Raw genomic sequence first — 22618 nt, 5'->3', positions numbered from 1 at the left:
ACCCACACTGAAAGTGCCTGGAGGGAACATTGGGGCTTCTTCTCAGTGTCTCTGACATAGGGTTTCACTGTCCCGGGAAAGTCTCTGCTAACACCGTGCAGAGCGCTGTGCCCAATATACAGAAACGTCTTGCGGTATCTCCTACAGGGAAAGTGCCAGGAGGGAATTGTTGAGCTTGTTCTGAGTGTCTCTGAGAATTGCTCGGATTATCCGTGTGACCTCTTTGCTAAGACTCTCCAGAGAGCCGTCCTGAAAACCAACACACATCTTGACATATCTCCCACGTTGATCGCAGTGTCTCCAGGAACGGCATTCAAGGAGCCAGGACCTTTTCTCCCTACACTCTCCATTGAGTTGTCCTCAAAACCAATATACATCCTGCTATATCTCCCACATGGAAAGTGCCAGGAGGGAGAAGTGGGGATTATGTTTAGACTTTCTCGGAACTGCTTCAAATCAACTAGATCTCTTTGTGCTGTAAATCTCCCAACAGCCAAACGCAAAAGCAGCAAACATCTCGCTGTATGTCCCACATCCAAAGTGCCAAGAGAGAGCTTGCTCTCCCTGTCTTTGAGTACTGTTTTCACTGTCCCGGTTACCTCTTGGCTAACGTTCTCTTCAGAGCTGCAGTGAAACCAGGAACCACGTGGAGAAGGCACCCACACTGAAAGTGCCTGGAGGAAACACTGGGGCTTCTTCTCAGTGTCTCTGACATAGGGTTTCACTGTCCCGGGAAAGTCTCTGCTAACACCGTGCAGAGCGCTGTGCCCAATATACAGAAACGTCTTGCGGTATCTCCTACAGGGAAAGTGCCAGGAGGGAATTGTCGAGCTTGTTCTCAGTGTCTCTGAGAATTGCTCTGATTATCCGTGTGACCTCTTTGCTAAGACTCTCCAGAGAGACGTCCTCAAAACCAACACACATCTTGACATATCTCCCACATTGATCGCAGTGTCTCCAGAAACGGCATTCAAGGAGCCAGGACCTTTTCTCCCTACACTCTCCATTGAGTTGTCCTCAAAACCAATATACATCCTGCTATATCTCCCACATGGAAAGTGCCAGGAGGGAGAAGTGGGGATTATGTTTAGACTTTCTCGGAACTGCTTCAAATCAACTAGATCTCTTTGTGCTGTAAATCTCCCAACAGCCAAACGCAAAAGCAGCAAACATCTCGCTGTATGTCCCACATCCAAAGTGCCAAGAGAGAGCTTGCTCTCCCTGTCTTTGAGTACTGTTTTCACTGTCCCGGTTACCTCTTGGCTAACGTTCTCTTCAGAGCTGCAGTGAAACCAGGAACCACGTGGAGAAGGCACCCACACTAAAAGTCCCTGGAGGGAACACTGGGGCTTCTTCTCAGTGTCTCTGACATAGGGTTTCACTGTCCCGGGAAAGTCTCTGCTAACACCGTGCAGAGCGCTGTGCCCAATATACAGAAACGTCTTGCGGTATCTCCTACAGGGAAAGTGCCAGGAGGGAATTGTTGAGCTTGTTCTGAGTGTCTCTGAGAATTGCTCTGATTATCCGTGTGACCTCTTTGCTAAGACTCTCCAGAGAGACGTCCTCAAAACCAACACACATCTTGACATATCTCCCACGTTGATCGCAGTGTCTCCAGGAACGGCATTCAAGGAGCCAGGACCTTTTCTCCCTACACTCTCCATTGAGTTGTCCTCAAAACCAATATACATCCTGCTATATCTCCCACATGGAAAGTGCCAGGAGGGAGAAGTGGGGATTATGTTTAGACTTTCTCGGAACTGCTTCAAATCAACTAGATCTCTTTGTGCTGTAAATCTCCCAACAGCCAAACGCAAAAGCAGCAAACATCTCGCTGTATGTCCCACATCCAAAGTGCCAAGAGAGAGCTTGCTCTCCCTGTCTTTGAGTACTGTTTTCACTGTCCCGGTTACCTCTTGGCTAACGTTCTCTTCAGAGCTGCAGTGAAACCAGGAACCACGTGGAGAAGGCACCCACACTGAAAGTGCCTGGAGGGAACACTGGGGCTTCTTCTCAGTGTCTCTGACATAGGGTTTCACTGTCCCGGGAAAGTCTCTGCTAACACCGTGCAGAGCGCTGTGCCCAATATACAGAAACGTCTTGCGGTATCTCCTACAGGGAAAGTGCCAGGAGGGAATTGTCGAGCTTGTTCTGAGTGTCTCTGAGAATTGCTCTGATTATCCGTGTGACCTCTTTGCTAAGACTCTCCAGAGAGCCGTCCTCAAAACCAACACACATCTTGACATATCTCCCACATTGATCGCAGTGTCTCCAGAAACGGCATTCAAGGAGCCAGGACCTTTTCTCCCTACACTCTCCATTGAGTTGTCCTCAAAAGCAATATACATCCTGCTATATCTCCCACATGGAAAGTGCCAGGAGGGAGAAGTGGGGATTATGTTTAGACTTTCTCGGAACTGCTTCAAATCAACTAGATCTCTTTGTGCTGTAAATCTCCCAACAGCCAAACGCAAAAGCAGCAAACATCTCGCTGTATGTCCCACATCCAAAGTGCCAAGAGAGAGCTTGCTCTCCCTGTCTTTGAGTACTGTTTTCACTGTCCCGGTTACCTCTTGGCTAACGTTCTCTTCAGAGCTGCAGTGAAACCAGGAACCACGTGGAGAAGGCACCCACACTGAAAGTGCCTGGAGGGAACACTGGGGCTTCTTCTCAGTGTCTCTGACATAGGGTTTCACTGTCCCGGGAAAGTCTCTGCTAACACCGTGCAGAGCGCTGTGCCCAATATACAGAAACGTCTTGCGGTATCTCCTACAGGGAAAGTGCCAGGAGGGAATTGTCGAGCTTGTTCTCAGTGTCTCTGAGAATTGCTCTGATTATCCGTGTGACCTCTTTGCTAAGACTCTCCAGAGAGACGTCCTCAAAACCAACACACATCTTGACATATCTCCCACATTGATCGCAGTGTCTCCAGAAACGGCATTCAAGGAGCCAGGACCTTTTCTCCCTACACTCTCCATTGAGTTGTCCTCAAAACCAATATACATCCTGCTATATCTCCCACATGGAAAGTGCCAGGAGGGAGAAGTGGGGATTATGTTTAGACTTTCTCGGAACTGCTTCAAATCAACTAGATCTCTTTGTGCTGTAAATCTCCCAACAGCCAAACGCAAAAGCAGCAAACATCTCGCTGTATGTCCCACATCCAAAGTGCCAAGAGAGAGCTTGCTCTCCCTGTCTTTGAGTACTGTTTTCACTGTCCCGGTTACCTCTTGGCTAACGTTCTCTTCAGAGCTGCAGTGAAACCAGGAACCACGTGGAGAAGGCACCCACACTAAAAGTCCCTGGAGGGAACACTGGGGCTTCTTCTCAGTGTCTCTGACATAGGGTTTCACTGTCCCGGGAAAGTCTCTGCTAACACCGTGCAGAGCGCTGTGCCCAATATACAGAAACGTCTTGCGGTATCTCCTACAGGGAAAGTGGCTGGAGGGAATTGTCGAGCTTGTTCTCAGTGTCTCTGAGAATTGCTCTGATTATCCGTGTGACCTCTTTGCTAAGACTCTCCAGAGAGACGTCCTCAAAACCAACACACATCTTGACATATCTCCCACATTGATCGCAGTGTCTCCAGAAACGGCATTCAAGGAGCCAGGACCTTTTCTCCCTACACTCTCCATTGAGTTGTCCTCAAAACCAATATACATCCTGCTATATCTCCCACATGGAAAGTGCCAGGAGGGAGAAGTGGGGATTATGTTTAGACTTTCTCGGAACTGCTTCAAATCAACTAGATCTCTTTGTGCTGTAAATCTCCCAACAGCCAAACGCAAAAGCAGCAAACATCTCGCTGTATGTCCCACATCCAAAGTGCCAAGAGAGAGCTTGCTCTCCCTGTCTTTGAGTACTGTTTTCACTGTCCCGGTTACCTCTTGGCTAACGTTCTCTTCAGAGCTGCAGTGAAACCAGGAACCACGTGGAGAAGGCACCCACACTGAAAGTGCCTGGAGGGAACACTGGGGCTTCTTCTCAGTGTCTCTGACATAGGGTTTCACTGTCCCGGGAAAGTCTCTGCTAACACCGTGCAGAGCGCTGTGCCCAATATACAGAAACGTCTTGCGGTATCTCCTACAGGGAAAGTGCCAGGAGGGAATTGTCGAGCTTGTTCTGAGTGTCTCTGAGAATTGCTCTGATTATCCGTGTGACCTCTTTGCTAAGACTCTCCAGAGAGCCGTCCTCAAAACCAACACACATCTTGACATATCTCCCACATTGATCGCAGTGTCTCCAGAAACGGCATTCAAGGAGCCAGGACCTTTTCTCCCTACACTCTCCATTGAGTTGTCCTCAAAAGCAATATACATCCTGCTATATCTCCCACATGGAAAGTGCCAGGAGGGAGAAGTGGGGATTATGTTTAGACTTTCTCGGAACTGCTTCAAATCAACTAGATCTCTTTGTGCTGTAAATCTCCCAACAGCCAAACGCAAAAGCAGCAAACATCTCGCTGTATGTCCCACATCCAAAGTGCCAAGAGAGAGCTTGCTCTCCCTGTCTTTGAGTACTGTTTTCACTGTCCCGGTTACCTCTTGGCTAACGTTCTCTTCAGAGCTGCAGTGAAACCAGGAACCACGTGGAGAAGGCACCCACACTGAAAGTGCCTGGAGGGAACACTGGGGCTTCTTCTCAGTGTCTCTGACATAGGGTTTCACTGTCCCGGGAAAGTCTCTGCTAACACCGTGCAGAGCGCTGTGCCCAATATACAGAAACGTCTTGCGGTATCTCCTACAGGGAAAGTGGCTGGAGGGAATTGTCGAGCTTGTTCTCAGTGTCTCTGAGAATTGCTCTGATTATCCGTGTGACCTCTTTGCTAAGACTCTCCAGAGAGACGTCCTCAAAACCAACACACATCTTGACATATCTCCCACATTGATCGCAGTGTCTCCAGAAACGGCATTCAAGGAGCCAGGACCTTTTCTCCCTACACTGTCCATTGAGTTGTCCTCAAAACCAATATACATCCTGCTATATCTCCCACATGGAAAGTGCCAGGAGGGAGAAGTGGGGATTATGTTTAGACTTTCTCGGAACTGCTTCAAATCAACTAGATCTCTTTGTGCTGTAAATCTCCCAACAGCCAAACGCAAAAGCAGCAAACATCTCGCTGTATGTCCCACATCCAAAGTGCCAAGAGAGAGCTTGCTCTCCCTGTCTTTGAGTACTGTTTTCACTGTCCCGGTTACCTCTTGGCTAACGTTCTCTTCAGAGCTGCAGTGAAACCAGGAACCACGTGGAGAAGGCACCCACACTGAAAGTGCCTGGAGGGAACACTGGGGCTTCTTCTCAGTGTCTCTGACATAGGGTTTCACTGTCCCGGGAAAGTCTCTGCTAACACCGTGCAGAGCGCTGTGCCCAATATACAGAAACGTCTTGCGGTATCTCCTACAGGGAAAGTGCCAGGAGGGAATTGTCGAGCTTGTTCTCAGTGTCTCTGAGAATTGCTCTGATTATCCGTGTGACCTCTTTGCTAAGACTCTCCAGAGAGACGTCCTCAAAACCAACACACATCTTGACATATCTCCCACATTGATCGCAGTGTCTCCAGAAACGGCATTCAAGGAGCCAGGACCTTTTCTCCCTACACTGTCCATTGAGTTGTCCTCAAAACCAATATACATCCTGCTATATCTCCCACATGGAAAGTGCCAGGAGGGAGAAGTGGGGATTATGTTTAGACTTTCTCGGAACTGCTTCAAATCAACTAGATCTCTTTGTGCTGTAAATCTCCCAACAGCCAAACGCAAAAGCAGCAAACATCTCGCTGTATGTCCCACATCCAAAGTGCCAAGAGAGAGCTTGCTCTCCCTGTCTTTGAGTACTGTTTTCACTGTCCCGGTTACCTCTTTGCTAACGTTCTCTTCAGAGCTGCAGTGAAACCAGGAACCACGTGGAGAAGGCACCCACACTGAAAGTGCCTGGAGGGAACATTGGGGCTTCTTCTCAGTGTCTCTGACATAGGGTTTCACTGTCCCGGGAAAGTCTCTGCTAACACCGTGCAGAGCGCTGTGCCCAATATACAGAAACGTCTTGCGGTATCTCCTACAGGGAAAGTGCCAGGAGGGAATTGTTGAGCTTGTTCTGAGTGTCTCTGAGAATTGCTCTGATTATCCGTGTGACCTCTTTGCTAAGACTCTCCAGAGAGCCGTCCTCAAAACCAACACACATCTTGACATATCTCCCACGTTGATCGCAGTGTCTCCAGGAACGGCATTCAAGGAGCCAGGACCTTTTCTCCCTACACTCTCCATTGAGTTGTCCTCAAAACCAATATACATCCTGCTATATCTCCCACATGGAAAGTGCCAGGAGGGAGAAGTGGGGATTATGTTTAGACTTTCTCGGAACTGCTTCAAATCAACTAGATCTCTTTGTGCTGTAAATCTCCCAACAGCCAAACGCAAAAGCAGCAAACATCTCGCTGTATGTCCCACATCCAAAGTGCCAAGAGAGAGCTTGCTCTCCCTGTCTTTGAGTACTGTTTTCACTGTCCCGGTTACCTCTTGGCTAACGTTCTCTTCAGAGCTGCAGTGAAACCAGGAACCACGTGGAGAAGGCACCCACACTGAAAGTGCCTGGAGGGAACACTGGGGCTTCTTCTCAGTGTCTCTGACATAGGGTTTCACTGTCCCGGGAAAGTCTCTGCTAACACCGTGCAGAGCGCTGTGCCCAATATAAAGAAACGTCTTGCGGTATCTCCTACAGGGAAAGTGGCTGGAGGGAATTGTCGAGCTTGTTCTGAGTGTCTCTGAGAATTGCTCTGATTATCCGTGTGACCTCTTTGCTAAGACTCTCCAGAGAGCCGTCCTCAAAACCAACACACATCTTGACATATCTCCCACATTGATCGCAGTGTCTCCAGAAACGGCATTCAAGGAGCCAGGACCTTTTCTCCCTACACTCTCCATTGAGTTGTCCTCAAAACCAATATACATCCTGCTATATCTCCCACATGGAAAGTGCCAGGAGGGAGAAGTGGGGATTATGTTTAGACTTTCTCGGAACTGCTTCAAATCAACTAGATCTCTTTGTGCTGTAAATCTCCCAACAGCCAAACGCAAAAGCAGCAAACATCTCGCTGTATGTCCCACATCCAAAGTGCCAAGAGAGAGCTTGCTCTCCCTGTCTTTGAGTACTGTTTTCACTGTCCCGGTTACCTCTTGGCTAACGTTCTCTTCAGAGCTGCAGTGAAACCAGGAACCACGTGGAGAAGGCACCCACACTAAAAGTCCCTGGAGGGAACACTGGGGCTTCTTCTCAGTGTCTCTGACATAGGGTTTCACTGTCCCGGGAAAGTCTCTGCTAACACCGTGCAGAGCGCTGTGCCCAATATACAGAAACGTCTTGCGGTATCTCCTACAGGGAAAGTGGCTGGAGGGAATTGTCGAGCTTGTTCTGAGTGTCTCTGAGAATTGCTCTGATTATCCGTGTGACCTCTTTGCTAAGACTCTCCAGAGAGACGTCCTCAAAACCAACACACATCTTGACATATCTCCCACATTGATCGCAGTGTCTCCAGAAACGGCATTCAAGGAGCCAGGACCTTTTCTCCCTACACTCTCCATTGAGTTGTCCTCAAAACCAATATACATCCTGCTATATCTCCCACATGGAAAGTGCCAGGAGGGAGAAGTGGGGATTATGTTTAGACTTTCTCGGAACTGCTTCAAATCAACTAGATCTCTTTGTGCTGTAAATCTCCCAACAGCCAAACGCAAAAGCAGCAAACATCTCGCTGTATGTCCCACATCCAAAGTGCCAAGAGAGAGCTTGCTCTCCCTGTCTTTGAGTACTGTTTTCACTGTCCCGGGTACCTCTTTGCTAACGTTCTCTTCAGAGCTGCAGTGAAACCAGGAACCACGTGGAGAAGGCACCCACACTGAAAGTGCCTGGAGGGAACATTGGGGCTTCTTCTCAGTGTCTCTGACATAGGGTTTCACTGTCCCGGGAAAGTCTCTGCTAACACCGTGCAGAGCGCTGTGCCCAATATACAGAAACGTCTTGCGGTATCTCCTACAGGGAAAGTGCCAGGAGGGAATTGTCGAGCTTGTTCTCAGTGTCTCTGAGAATTGCTCTGATTATCCGTGTGACCTCTTTGCTAAGACTCTCCAGAGACACGTCCTCAAAACCAACACACATCTTGACATATCTCCCACATTGATCGCAGTCTCTCCAGAAACGGCATTCAAGGAGCCAGGACCTTTTCTCCCTACACTCTCCATTGAGTTGTCCTCAAAACCAATATACATCCTGCTATATCTCCCACATGGAAAGTGCCAGGAGGGAGAAGTGGGGATTATGTTTAGACTTTCTCGGAACTGCTTCAAATCAACTAGATCTCTTTGTGCTGTAAATCTCCCAACAGCCAAACGCAAAAGCAGCAAACATCTCGCTGTATGTCCCACATCCAAAGTGCCAAGAGAGAGCTTGCTCTCCCTGTCTTTGAGTACTGTTTTCACTGTCCCGGTTACCTCTTGGCTAACGTTCTCTTCAGAGCTGCAGTGAAACCAGGAACCACGTGGAGAAGGCACCCACACTGAAAGTGCCTGGAGGGAACATTGGGGCTTCTTCTCAGTGTCTCTGACACAGGGTTTCACTGTCCCGGGAAAGTCTCTGCTAACACCGTGCAGAGCGCTGTGCCCAATATACAGAAACGTCTTGCGGTATCTCCTACAGGGAAAGTGCCAGGAGGGAATTGTCGAGCTTGTTCTCAGTGTCTCTGAGAATTGCTCTGATTATCCCTGTGACCTCTTTGCTAAGACTCTCCAGAGAGCCGTCCTCAAAACCAACACACATCTTGACATATCTCCCACATTGATCACAGTGTCTCCAGAAAGGCATTCAAGGAGCCAGGACCTTTTCTCCCTACACTCTCCATTGAGTTGTCCTCAAAACCAATATACATCCTGCTATATCTCCCACATGGAAAGTGCCAGGAGGGAGAAGTGGGGATTATGTTTAGACTTTCTCGGAACTGCTTCAAATCAACTAGATCTCTTTGTGCTGTAAATCTCCCAACAGCCAAACGCAAAAGCAGCAAACATCTCGCTGTATGTCCCACATCCAAAGTGCCAAGAGAGAGCTTGCTCTCCCTGTCTTTGAGTACTGTTTTCACTGTCCCGGTTACCTCTTTGCTAACGTTCTCTTCAGAGCTGCAGTGAAACCAGGAACCACGTGGAGAAGGCACCCACACTGAAAGTGCCTGGAGGGAACATTGGGGCTTCTTCTCAGTGTCTCTGACATAGGGTTTCACTCTCCCGGGAAAGTCTCTGCTAACACCGTGCAGAGCGCTGTGCCCAATATACAGAAACGTCTTGCGGTATCTCCTACAGGGAAAGTGCCAGGAGGGAATTGTCGAGCTTGTTCTGAGTGTCTCTGAGAATTGCTCTGATTATCCGTGTGACCTCGTTGCTAAGACTCTCCAGAGAGCCGTCCTCAAAACCAACACACATCTTGACATATCTCCCACATTGATCGCAGTGTCTCCAGAAACGGCATTCAAGGAGCCAGGACCTTTTCTCCCTACACTCTCCATTGAGTTGTCCTCAAAACCAATATACATCCTGCTATATCTCCCACATAGAAAGTGCCTGGAGGGAGAAGTGGGGATTATGTTTAGACTTTCTCGGAACTGCTTCAAATCAACTAGATCTCTTTGTGCTGTAAATCTCCCGACAGCCAAACGCAAAAGCAGCAAACATCTCGCTGTATGTCCCACATCCAAAGTGCCAAGAGAGAGCTTGCTCTCCCTGTCTTTGAGTACTGTTTTCACTGTCCCGGTTACCTCTTTGCTAACGTTCTCTTCAGAGCTGCAGTGAAACCAGGAACCACGTGGAGAAGGCATCCACACTGAAAGTGCCTGGAGGGAACATTGGGGCTTCTTCTCAGTGTCTCTGACATAGGGTTTCACTCTCCCGGGAAAGTCTCTGCTAACACCGTGCAGAGCGCTGTGCCCAATATACAGAAACGTCTTGCGGTATCTCCTACAGGGAAAGTGCCAGGAGGGAATTGTCGAGCTTGTTCTGAGTGTCTCTGAGAATTGCTCTGATTATCCGTGTGACCTCGTTGCTAAGACTCTCCAGAGAGCCGTCCTCAAAACCAACACACATCTTGACATATCTCCCACATTGATCGCAGTGTCTCCAGAAACGGCATTCAAGGAGCCAGGACCTTTTCTCCCTACACTCTCCATTGAGTTGTCCTCAAAACCAATATACATCCTGCTATATCTCCCACATAGAAAGTGCCTGGAGGGAGAAGTGGGGATTATGTTTAGACTTTCTCGGAACTGCTTCAAATCAACTAGATCTCTTTGTGCTGTAAATCTCCCGACAGCCAAACGCAAAAGCAGCAAACATCTCGCTGTATGTCCCACATCCAAAGTGCCAAGAGAGAGCTTGCTCTCCCTGTCTTTGAGTACTGTTTTCACTGTCCCGGTTACCTCTTTGCTAACGTTCTCTTCAGAGCTGCAGTGAAACCAGGAACCACGTGGAGAAGGCATCCACACTGAAAGTGCCTGGAGGGAACATTGGGGCTTCTTCTCAGTGTCTCTGACATAGGGTTTCACTATCCCGGGAAAGTCTCTGCTAACACCGTGCAGAGCGCTGTGCCCAATATACAGAAACGTCTTGCGGGATCTCCTACAGGGAAAGTGCCAGGAGGGAATTGTCGAGCTTGTTCTGAGTGTCTCTGAGAATTGCTCTGATTACCCGTGTGACCTCTTTGCTAAGACTCTCCAGAGAGCCGTCCTCAAAACCAACACACATCTTGACATATCTCCCACATTGATCGCAGTGTCTCCAGAAACGGCATTCAAGGAGCCAGGACCTTTTCTCCCTACACTCTCCATTGAGTTGTCCTCAAAACCAATATACATCCTGCTATATCTCCCACATGGAAAGTGCCAGGAGGGAGAAGTGGGGATTATGTTTAGACTTTCTCGGAACTGCTTCAAATCAACTAGATCTCTTTGTGCTGTAAATCTCCCGACAGCCAAACGCAAAAGCAGCAAACATCTCGCTGTATGTCCCACATCCAAAGTGCCAAGAGAGAGCTTGCTCTCCCTGTCTTTGAGTACTGTTTTCACTGTCCCGGTTACCTCTTTGCTAACGTTCTCTTCAGAGCTGCAGTGAAACCAGGAACCACGTGGAGAAGGCACCCACACTGAAAGTGCCTGGAGGGAACATTGGGGCTTCTTCTCAGTGTCTCTGACATAGGGTTTCACTGTCCCGGGAAAGTCTCTGCTAACACCGTGCAGAGCGCTGTGCCCAATATACAGAAACGTCTTGCGGTATCTCCTACAGGGAAAGTGCCAGGAGGGAATTGTCGAGCTTGTTCTCAGTGTCTCTGAGAATTGCTCTGATTATCCGTGTGACCTCTTTGCTAAGACTCTCCAGAGAGACGTCCTCAAAACCAACACACATCTTGACATATCTCCCACATTGATCGCAGTGTCTCCAGGAACGGCATTCAAGGAGCCAGGACCTTTTCTCCCTACACTCTCCATTGAGTTGTCCTCAAAACCAATATACATCCTGCTATATCTCCCACATGGAAAGTGCCAGGAGGGAGAAGTGGGGATTATGTTTAGACTTTCTCGGAACTGCTTCAAATCAACTAGATCTCTTTGTGCTGTAAATCTCCCAACAGCCAAACGCAAAAGCAGCAAACATCTCGCTGTATGTCCCACATCCAAAGTGCCAAGAGAGAGCTTGCTCTCCCTGTCTTTGAGTACTGTTTTCACTGTCCCGGTTACCTCTTTGCTAACGTTCTCTTCAGAGCTGCAGTGAAACCAGGAACCACGTGGAGAAGGCACCCACACTGAAAGTGCCTGGAGGGAACATTGGGGCTTCTTCTCAGTGTCTCTGACATAGGGTTTCACTGTCCCGGGAAAGTCTCTGCTAACACCGTGCAGAGCGCTGTGCCCAATATACAGAAACGTCTTGCGGTATCTCCTACAGGGAAAGTGCCAGGAGGGAATTGTTGAGCTTGTTCTGAGTGTCTCTGAGAATTGCTCTGATTATCCGTGTGACCTCTTTGCTAAGACTCTCCAGAGAGCCGTCCTGAAAACCAACACACATCTTGACATATCTCCCACGTTGATCGCAGTGTCTCCAGGAACGGCATTCAAGGAGCCAGGACCTTTTCTCCCTACACTCTCCATTGAGTTGTCCTCAAAACCAATATACATCCTGCTATATCTCCCACATGGAAAGTGCCAGGAGGGAGAAGTGGGGATTATGTTTAGACTTTCTCGGAACTGCTTCAAATCAACTAGATCTCTTTGTGCTGTAAATCTCCCAACAGCCAAACGCAAAAGCAGCAAACATCTCGCTGTATGTCCCACATCCAAAGTGCCAAGAGAGAGCTTGCTCTCCCTGTCTTTGAGTACTGTTTTCACTGTCCCGGTTACCTCTTGGCTAACGTTCTCTTCAGAGCTGCAGTGAAACCAGGAACCACGTGGAGAAGGCACCCACACTAAAAGTCCCTGGAGGGAACACTGGGGCTTCTTCTCAGTGTCTCTGACATAGGGTTTCACTGTCCCGGGAAAGTCTCTGCTAACACCGTGCAGAGCGCTGTGCCCAATATACAGAAACGTCTTGCGGTATCTCCTACAGGGAAAGTGCCAGGAGGGAATTGTCGAGCTTGTTCTCAGTGTCTCTGAGAATTGCTCTGATTATCCGTGTGACCTCTTTGCTAAGACTCTCCAGAGAGACGTCCTCAAAACCAACACACATCTTGACATATCTCCCACATTGATCGCAGTGTCTCCAGAAACGGCATTCAAGGAGCCAGGACCTTTTCTCCCTACACTGTCCATTGAGTTGTCCTCAAAACCAATATACATCCTGCTATATCTCCCACATGGAAAGTGCCAGGAGGGAGAAGTGGGGATTATGTTTAGACTTTCTCGGAACTGCTTCAAATCAACTAGATCTCTTTGTGCTGTAAATCTCCCAACAGCCAAACGCAAAAGCAGCAAACATCTCGCTGTATGTCCCACATCCAAAGTGCCAAGAGAGAGCTTGCTCTCCCTGTCTTTGAGTACTGTTTTCACTGTCCCGGTTACCTCTTTGCTAACGTTCTCTTCAGAGCTGCAGTGAAACCAGGAACCACGTGGAGAAGGCACCCACACTGAAAGTGCCTGGAGGGAACATTGGGGCTTCTTCTCAGTGTCTCTGACATAGGGTTTCACTGTCCCGGGAAAGTCTCTGCTAACACCGTGCAGAGCGCTGTGCCCAATATACAGAAACGTCTTGCGGTATCTCCTACAGGGAAAGTGCCAGGAGGGAATTGTTGAGCTTGTTCTGAGTGTCTCTGAGAATTGCTCTGATTATCCGTGTGACCTCTTTGCTAAGACTCTCCAGAGAGCCGTCCTGAAAACCAACACACATCTTGACATATCTCCCACGTTGATCGCAGTGTCTCCAGGAACGGCATTCAAGGAGCCAGGACCTTTTCTCCCTACACTCTCCATTGAGTTGTCCTCAAAACCAATATACATCCTGCTATATCTCCCACATGGAAAGTGCCAGGAGGGAGAAGTGGGGATTATGTTTAGACTTTCTCGGAACTGCTTCAAATCAACTAGATCTCTTTGTGCTGTAAATCTCCCAACAGCCAAACGCAAAAGCAGCAAACATCTCGCTGTATGTCCCACACCCAAAGTGCCAAGAGAGAGCTTGCTCTCCCTGTCTTTGAGTACTGTTTTCACTGTCCCGGTTACCTCTTGGCTAACGTTCTCTTCAGAGCTGCAGTGAAACCAGGAACCACGTGGAGAAGGCACCCACACTGAAAGTGCCTGGAGGGAACATTGGGGCTTCTTCTCAGTGTCTCTGACATAGGGTTTCACTGTCCCGGGAAAGTCTCTGCTAACACCGTGCAGAGCGCTGTGCCCAATATACAGAAACGTCTTGCGGTATCTCCTACAGGGAAAGTGGCTGGAGGGAATTGTCGAGCTTGTTCTCAGTGTCTCTGAGAATTGCTCTGATTATCCGTGTGACCTCTTTGCTAAGACTCTCCAGAGAGACGTCCTCAAAACCAACACACATCTTGACATATCTCCCACATTGATCGCAGTGTCTCCAGAAACGGCATTCAAGGAGCCAGGACCTTTTCTCCCTACACTCTCCATTGAGTTGTCCTCAAAACCAATATACATCCTGCTATATCTCCCACATGGAAAGTGCCAGGAGGGAGAAGTGGGGATTATGTTTAGACTTTCTCGGAACTGCTTCAAATCAACTAGATCTCTTTGTGCTGTAAATCTCCCAACAGCCAAACGCAAAAGCAGCAAACATCTCGCTGTATGTCCCACATCCAAAGTGCCAAGAGAGAGCTTGCTCTCCCTGTCTTTGAGTACTGTTTTCACTGTCCCGGTTACCTCTTGGCTAACGTTCTCTTCAGAGCTGCAGTGAAACCAGGAACCACGTGGAGAAGGCACCCACACTAAAAGTCCCTGGAGGGAACACTGGGGCTTCTTCTCAGTGTCTCTGACATAGGGTTTCACTGTCCCGGGAAAGTCTCTGCTAACACCGTGCAGAGCGCTGTGCCCAATATACAGAAACGTCTTGCGGTATCTCCTACAGGGAAAGTGGCTGGAGGGAACTGTCGAGCTTGTTCTCAGTGTCTCTGAGAATTGCTCTGATTATCCGTGTGACCTCTTTGCTAAGACTCTCCAGAGAGACGTCCTCAAAACCAACACACATCTTGACATATCTCCCACATTGATCGCAGTGTCTCCAGAAACGGCATTCAAGGAGCCAGGACCTTTTCTCCCTACACTCTCCATTGAGTTGTCCTCAAAACCAATATACATCCTGCTATATCTCCCACATGGAAAGTGCCAGGAGGGAGAAGTGGGGATTATGTTTAGACTTTCTCGGAACTGCTTCAAATCAACTAGATCTCTTTGTGCTGTAAATCTCCCAACAGCCAAACGCAAAAGCAGCAAACATCTCGCTGTATGTCCCACATCCAAAGTGCCAAGAGAGAGCTTGCTCTCCCTGTCTTTGAGTACTGTTTTCACTGTCCCGGTTACCTCTTTGCTAACGTTCTCTTCAGAGCTGCAGTGAAACCAGGAACCACGTGGAGAAGGCACCCACACTGAAAGTGCCTGGAGGGAACATTGGGGCTTCTTCTCAGTGTCTCTGACATAGGGTTTCACTCTCCCGGGAAAGTCTCTGCTAACACCGTGCAGAGCGCTGTGCCCAATATACAGAAACGTCTTGCGGTATCTCCTACAGGGAAAGTGCCAGGAGGGAATTGTTGAGCTTGTTCTGAGTGTCTCTGAGAATTGCTCTGATTATCCGTGTGACCTCTTTGCTAAGACTCTCCAGAGAGCCGTCCTGAAAACCAACACACATCTTGACATATCTCCCACGTTGATCGCAGTGTCTCCAGGAACGGCATTCAAGGAGCCAGGACCTTTTCTCCCTACACTCTCCATTGAGTTGTCCTCAAAACCAATATACATCCTGCTATATCTCCCACATGGAAAGTGCCAGGAGGGAGAAGTGGGGATTATGTTTAGACTTTCTCGGAACTGCTTCAAATCAACTAGATCTCTTTGTGCTGTAAATCTCCCAACAGCCAAACGCAAAAGCAGCAAACATCTCGCTGTATGTCCCACACCCAAAGTGCCAAGAGAGAGCTTGCTCTCCCTGTCTTTGAGTACTGTTTTCACTGTCCCGGTTACCTCTTGGCTAACGTTCTCTTCAGAGCTGCAGTGAAACCAGGAACCACGTGGAGAAGGCACCTACACTAAAAGTCCCTGGAGGGAACACTGGGGCTTCTTCTCAGTGTCTCTGACATAGGGTTTCACTGTCCCGGGAAAGTCTCTGCTAACACCGTGCAGAGCGCTGTGCCCAATATACAGAAACGTCTTGCGGTATCTCCTACAGGGAAAGTGGCTGGAGGGAATTGTCGAGCTTGTTCTCAGTGTCTCTGAGAATTGCTCTGATTATCCGTGTGACCTCTTTGCTAAGACTCTCCAGAGAGACGTCCTCAAAACCAACACACATCTTGACATATCTCCCACATTGATCGCAGTGTCTCCAGAAACGGCATTCAAGGAGCCAGGACCTTTTCTCCCTACACTCTCCATTGAGTTGTCCTCAAAACCAATATACATCCTGCTATATCTCCCACATGGAAAGTGCCAGGAGGGAGAAGTGGGGATTATGTTTAGACTTTCTCGGAACTGCTTCAAATCAACTAGATCTCTTTGTGCTGTAAATCTCCCAACAGCCAAACGCAAAAGCAGCAAACATCTCGCTGTATGTCCCACATCCAAAGTGCCAAGAGAGAGCTTGCTCTCCCTGTCTTTGAGTACTGTTTTCACTGTCCCGGGTACCTCTTTGCTAACGTTCTCTTCAGAGCTGCAGTGAAACCAGGAACCACGTGGAGAAGGCACCCACACTAAAAGTCCCTGGAGGGAACATTGGGGCTTCTTCTCAGTGTCTCTGACATAGGGTTTCACTGTCCCGGGAAAGTCTCTGCTAACACCGTGCAGAGCGCTGTGCCCAATATACAGAAACGTCTTGCGGTATCTCCTACAGGGAAAGTGCCAGGAGGGAATTGTCGAGCTTGTTCTCAGTGTCTCTGAGAATTGCTCTGATTATCCGTGTGACCTCTTTGCTAAGACTCTCCAGAGACACGTCCTCAAAACCAACACACATCTTGACATATCTCCCACATTGATCGCAGTCTCTCCAGAAACGGCATTCAAGGAGCCAGGACCTTTTCTCCCTACACTCTCCATTGAGTTGTCCTCAAAACCAATATACATCCTGCTATATCTCCCACATGGAAAGTGCCAGGAGGGAGAAGTGGGGATTATGTTTAGACTTTCTCGGAACTGCTTCAAATCAACTAGATCTCTTTGTGCTGTAAATCTCCCAACAGCCAAACGCAAAAGCAGCAAACATCTCGCTGTATGTCCCACATCCAAAGTGCCAAGAGAGAGCTTGCTCTCCCTGTCTTTGAGTACTGTTTTCACTGTCCCGGTTACCTCTTTGCTAACGTTCTCTTCAGAGCTGCAGTGAAACCAGGAACCACGTGGAGAAGGCACCCACACTGAAAGTGCCTGGAGGGAACATTGGGGCTTCTTCTCAGTGTCTCTGACACAGGGTTTCACTGTCCCGGGAAAGTCTCTGCTAACACCGTGCAGAGCGCTGTGCCCAATATACAGAAACGTCTTGCGGTATCTCCTACAGGGAAAGTGCCAGGAGGGAATTGTCGAGCTTGTTCTCAGTGTCTCTGAGAATTGCTCTGATTATCCGTGTGACCTCTTTGCTAAGACTCTCCAGAGAGCCGTCCTCAAAACCAACACACATCTTGACATATCTCCCACATTGATCGCAGTGTCTCCAGAAAGGCATTCAAGGAGCCAGGACCTTTTCTCCCTACACTCTCCATTGAGTTGTCCTCAAAACCAATATACATCCTGCTATATCTCCCACATGGAAAGTGCCAGGAGGGAGAAGTGGGGATTATGTTTAGACTTTCTCGGAACTGCTTCAAATCAACTAGATCTCTTTGTGCTGTAAATCTCCCAACAGCCAAACGCAAAAGCAGCAAACATCTCGCTGTATGTCCCACATCCAAAGTGCCAAGAGAGAGCTTGCTCTCCCTGTCTTTGAGTACTGTTTTCACTGTCCCGGTTACCTCTTTGCTAACGTTCTCTTCAGAGCTGCAGTGAAACCAGGAACCACGTGGAGAAGGCACCCACACTGAAAGTGCCTGGAGGGAACATTGGGGCTTCTTCTCAGTGTCTCTGACATAGGGTTTCACTGTCCCGGGAAAGTCTCTGCTAACACCGTGCAGAGCGCTGTGCCCAATATACAGAAACGTCTTGCGGTATCTCCTACAGGGAAAGTGCCAGGAGGGAATTGTCGAGCTTGTTCTCAGTGTCTCTGAGAATTGCTCTGATTATCCGTGTGACCTCTTTGCTAAGACTCTCCAGAGAGACGTCCTCAAAACCAACACACATCTTGACATATCTCCCACATTGATCGCAGTGTCTCCAGGAACGGCATTCAAGGAGCCAGGACCTTTTCTCCCTACACTCTCCATTGAGTTGTCCTCAAAACCAATATACATCCTGCTATATCTCCCACATGGAAAGTGCCAGGAGGGAGAAGTGGGGATTATGTTTAGACTTTCTCGGAACTGCTTCAAATCAACTAGATCTCTTTGTGCTGTAAATCTCCCAACAGCCAAACGCAAAAGCAGCAAACATCTCGCTGTATGTCCCACATCCAAAGTGCCAAGAGAGAGCTTGCTCTCCCTGTCTTTGAGTACTGTTTTCACTGTCCCGGTTACCTCTTTGCTAACGTTCTCTTCAGAGCTGCAGTGAAACCAGGAACCACGTGGAGAAGGCACCCACACTGAAAGTGCCTGGAGGGAACATTGGGGCTTCTTCTCAGTGTCTCTGACATAGGGTTTCACTGTCCCGGGAAAGTCTCTGCTAACACCGTGCAGAGCGCTGTGCCCAATATACAGAAACGTCTTGCGGTATCTCCTACAGGGAAAGTGCCAGGAGGGAATTGTCGAGCTTGTTCTCAGTGTCTCTGAGAATTGCTCTGATTATCCGTGTGACCTCTTTGCTAAGACTCTCCAGAGAGACGTCCTCAAAACAAACACACATCTTGACATATCTCCCACATTGATCGCAGTGTCTCCAGAAACGGCATTCAAGGAGCCAGGACCTTTTCTCCCTACACTGTCCATTGAGTTGTCCTCAAAACCAATATACATCCTGCTATATCTCCCACATGGAAAGTGCCAGGAGGGAGAAGTGGGGATTATGTTTAGACTTTCTCGGAACTGCTTCAAATCAACTAGATCTCTTTGTGCTGTAAATCTCCCGACAGCCAAACGCAAAAGCAGCAAACATCTCGCTGTATGTCCCACATCCAAAGTGCCAAGAGAGAGCTTGCTCTCCCTGTCTTTGAGTACTGTTTTCACTGTCCCGGTTACCTCTTTGCTAACGTTCTCTTCAGAGCTGCAGTGAAACCAGGAACCACGTGGAGAAGGCACCCACACTGAAAGTGCCTGGAGGGAACATTGGGGCTTCTTCTCAGTGTCTCTGACACAGGGTTTCACTGTCCCGGGAAAGTCTCTGCTAACACCGTGCAGAGCGCTGTGCCCAATATACAGAAACGTCTTGCGGTATCTCCTACAGGGAAAGTGCCAGGAGGGAATTGTCGAGCTTGTTCTCAGTGTCTCTGAGAATTGCTCTGATTATCCGTGTGACCTCTTTGCTAAGACTCTCCAGAGAGCCGTCCTCAAAACCAACACACATCTTGACATATCTCCCACATTGATCGCAGTGTCTCCAGAAAGGCATTCAAGGAGCCAGGACCTTTTCTCCCTACACTCTCCATTGAGTTGTCCTCAAAACCAATATACATCCTGCTATATCTCCCACATGGAAAGTGCCAGGAGGGAGAAGTGGGGATTATGTTTAGACTTTCTCGGAACTGCTTCAAATCAACTAGATCTCTTTGTGCTGTAAATCTCCCAACAGCCAAACGCAAAAGCAGCAAACATCTCGCTGTATGTCCCACATCCAAAGTGCCAAGAGAGAGCTTGCTCTCCCTGTCTTTGAGTACTGTTTTCACTGTCCCGGTTACCTCTTTGCTAACGTTCTCTTCAGAGCTGCAGTGAAACCAGGAACCACGTGGAGAAGGCACCCACACTGAAAGTGCCTGGAGGGAACATTGGGGCTTCTTCTCAGTGTCTCTGACATAGGGTTTCACTGTCCCGGGAAAGTCTCTGCTAACACCGTGCAGAGCGCTGTGCCCAATATACAGAAACGTCTTGCGGTATCTCCTACAGGGAAAGTGCCAGGAGGGAATTGTCGAGCTTGTTCTCAGTGTCTCTGAGAATTGCTCTGATTATCCGTGTGACCTCTTTGCTAAGACTCTCCAGAGAGCCGTCCTCAAAACCAACACACATCTTGACATATCTCCCACATTGATCGCAGTGTCTCCAGGAACGGCATTCAAGGAGCCAGGACCTTTTCTCCCTACACTCTCCATTGAGTTGTCCTCAAAACCAATATACATCCTGCTATATCTCCCACATGGAAAGTGCCAGGAGGGAGAAGTGGGGATTATGTTTAGACTTTCTCGGAACTGCTTCAAATCAACTAGATCTCTTTGTGCTGTAAATCTCCCAACAGCCAAACGCAAAAGCAGCAAACATCTCGCTGTATGTCCCACATCCAAAGTGCCAAGAGAGAGCTTGCTCTCCCTGTCTTTGAGTACTGTTTTCACTGTCCCGGTTACCTCTTTGCTAACGTTCTCTTCAGAGCTGCAGTGAAACCAGGAACCACGTGGAGAAGGCACCCACACTGAAAGTGCCTGGAGGGAACATTGGGGCTTCTTCTCAGTGTCTCTGACATAGGGTTTCACTGTCCCGGGAAAGTCTCTGCTAACACCGTGCAGAGCGCTGTGCCCAATATACAGAAACGTCTTGCGGTATCTCCTACAGGGAAAGTGCCAGGAGGGAATTGTCGAGCTTGTTCTCAGTGTCTCTGAGAATTGCTCTGATTATCCGTGTGACCTCTTTGCTAAGACTCTCCAGAGAGACGTCCTCAAAACAAACACACATCTTGACATATCTCCCACATTGATCGCAGTGTCTCCAGAAACGGCATTCAAGGAGCCAGGACCTTTTCTCCCTACACTGTCCATTGAGTTGTCCTCAAAACCAATATACATCCTGCTATATCTCCCACATGGAAAGTGCCAGGAGGGAGAAGTGGGGATTATGTTTAGACTTTCTCGGAACTGCTTCAAATCAACTAGATCTCTTTGTGCTGTAAATCTCCCGACAGCCAAACGCAAAAGCAGCAAACATCTCGCTGTATGTCCCACATCCAAAGTGCCAAGAGAGAGCTTGCTCTCCCTGTCTTTGAGTACTGTTTTCACTGTCCCGGTTACCTCTTTGCTAACGTTCTCTTCAGAGCTGCAGTGAAACCAGGAACCACGTGGAGAAGGCACCCACACTGAAAGTGCCTGGAGGGAACATTGGGGCTTCTTCTCAGTGTCTCTGACATAGGGTTTCACTGTCCCGGGAAAGTCTCTGCTAACACCGTGCAGAGCGCTGTGCCCAATATACAGAAACGTCTTGCGGTATCTCCTACAGGGAAAGTGCCAGGAGGGAATTGTCGAGCTTGTTCTCAGTGTCTCTGAGAATTGCTCTGATTATCCGTGTGACCTCTTTGCTAAGACTCTCCAGAGAGACGTCCTCAAAACAAACACACATCTTGACATATCTCCCACATTGATCGCAGTGTCTCCAGAAACGGCATTCAAGGAGCCAGGACCTTTTCTCTCTACACTCTCCATTGAGTTGTCCTCAAAACCAATATACATCCTGCTATATCTCCCACATGGAAAGTGCCAGGAGGGAGAAGTGGGGATTATGTTTAGACTTTCTCGGAACTGCTTCAAATCAACTAGATCTCTTTGTGCTGTAAATCTCCCGACAGCCAAACGCAAAAGCAGCAAACATCTTGCTGTATGTCCCACATCCAAAGTGCCAAGAGAGAGCTTGCTCTCCCTGTCTTTGAGTACTGTTTTCACTGTCCCGGTTACCTCTTTGCTAACGTTCTCTTCAGAGCTGCAGTGAAACCAGGAACCACGTGGAGAAGGCACCCACACTGAAAGTGCCTGGAGGGAACATTGGGGCTTCTTCTCAGTGTCTCTGACACAGGGTTTCACTGTCCCGGGAAAGTCTCTGCTAACACCGTGCAGAGCACTGTGCCCAATATACAGAAACGTCTTGCGGTATCTCCTACAGGGAAAGTGCCAGGAGGGAATTGTGGAGCTTGTTCTCAGTGTCTCTGAGAATTGCTCTGATTATCCGTGTGACCTCTTTGCTAAGACTCTCCAGAGAGCCGTCCTCAAAACCAACACACATCTTGACATATCTCCCACATTGATCGCAGTGTCTCCAGAAAGGCATTCAAGGAGCCAGGACCTTTTCTCCCTACACTCTCCATTGAGTTGTCCTCAAAACCAATATACATCCTGCTATATCTCCCACATGGAAAGTGCCAGGAGGGAGAAGTGGGGATTATGTTTAGACTTTCTCAGAACTGCTTCAAATCAACTAGATCTCTTTGTGCTGTAAATCTCCCGACAGCCAAACGCAAAAGCAGCAAACATCTCGCTGTATGTCCCACATCCAAAGTGCCAAGAGAGAGCTTGCTCTCCCTGTCTTTGAGTACTGTTTTCACTGTCCCGGTTACCTCTTTGCTAACGTTCTCTTCAGAGCTGCAGTGAAACCAGGAACCACGTGGAGAAGGCACCCACACTGAAAGTGCCTGGAGAGAACATTGGGGCTTCTTCTCAGTGTCTCTGACATAGGGTTTCACTGTCCCGGGAAAGTCTCTGCTAACACCGTGCAGAGCGCTGTGCCCAATATACAGAAACGTCTTGCGGTATCTCCTACAGGGAAAGTGCCAGGAGGGAATTGTCGAGCTTGTTCTCAGTGTCTCTGAGAATTGCTCTGATTACCCGTGTGACCTCTTTGCTAAGACTCTCCAGAGAGACGTCCTCAAAACCAACACACATCTTGACATATCTCCCAC

Source organism: Chroicocephalus ridibundus, chromosome 12 (assembly GCF_963924245.1).
Source record: "Chroicocephalus ridibundus chromosome 12, bChrRid1.1, whole genome shotgun sequence".
Classification (NCBI taxonomy): Eukaryota; Metazoa; Chordata; class Aves; order Charadriiformes; family Laridae; genus Chroicocephalus; species Chroicocephalus ridibundus.
Note: the sequence above shows the minus strand (reverse complement) of the source record.